A 785-nucleotide genomic window follows, 5' to 3' on the forward strand; every position below is an offset into this window, starting at 1 on the left:
TCTGGTCCCATGGAGGTGACCAGGCCCCAGTGTCAGGAGGTGCCCTATGAGAATCAGTTAACCTATCACGGCTCGACTCTCCTCTTTCACTGGTAATCTGATGGTCCAGAGGATTCCCTGGGCCTCTTGAGCCCCAGGGAAGCAAAGGTGAAAGCCTGAGCGGATGCTCCGACAAAGCCGGAGGAGGGAGAAAAGCTCCCGTTTCAGATGAAGGCCGGCCCGATGGTGAGGGACCATATGTGGAATGCTCTCTGCCAAATGCTGTATTTGGAACATCAAGTGCATGAGGATCCTTTTCTAAAAGTTCAGATTTAAACTCTGCTTCAGTTAATTTTTGTCTGGTGTGAGGATTTTTTTTCCTTAAATCATTGAGAATTTTTTCAGTGGTTTGAGCTGCCAACCAATTATCCTGTGCTTTTTTCTCATGGGACATAATCTGCCCTTGATAAGAATGAATGCTTTTCTCCAATTGTTCTTCAAGATCTTTGACTCGCTTTCTATAGGTCTCCAGCTCTTCAGCAGCATAGTTGATGTTTTCATCTACTTTGGAAAGTTTCTCCTCTTTCTCTAACAGGTAATTTTCCTCTACTGTTAATTTCCTGTGTAGCTTCATTTCACTTTCTTGATACAGTTCAGTCATTACTTTAAGTTTCTGTTGAAGCTTCTGATTCTCACTTTCAAACTGTGTGTTTTCTGACTGTAAAGATCCTTGTTCAGTCTGGAGATTTTTAATAGGCTCCGCAAAATCTTCCTTTGTTTTATCTACTTCAGACAACTGAGTGTAA

The 785-nt window shown here is 42.5% G+C and overlaps 1 pseudogene; it reads right to left on the reverse strand.

Annotated features, from left to right (window-relative positions):
* Positions 1 to 4: 4 nt before the first annotated feature.
* LOC103253574 lies at positions 5 to 781 on the reverse strand (annotated as a pseudogene).
* Between the last annotated feature and the right edge of the window lie 4 nt (positions 782 to 785).

Source organism: Carlito syrichta, unplaced genomic scaffold (genome assembly GCF_000164805.1).
Source record: "Carlito syrichta isolate Samal-C Ts95f unplaced genomic scaffold, Tarsius_syrichta-2.0.1 Scaffold238683, whole genome shotgun sequence".
In the NCBI taxonomy this organism is placed as follows: Eukaryota; Metazoa; Chordata; class Mammalia; order Primates; family Tarsiidae; genus Carlito; species Carlito syrichta.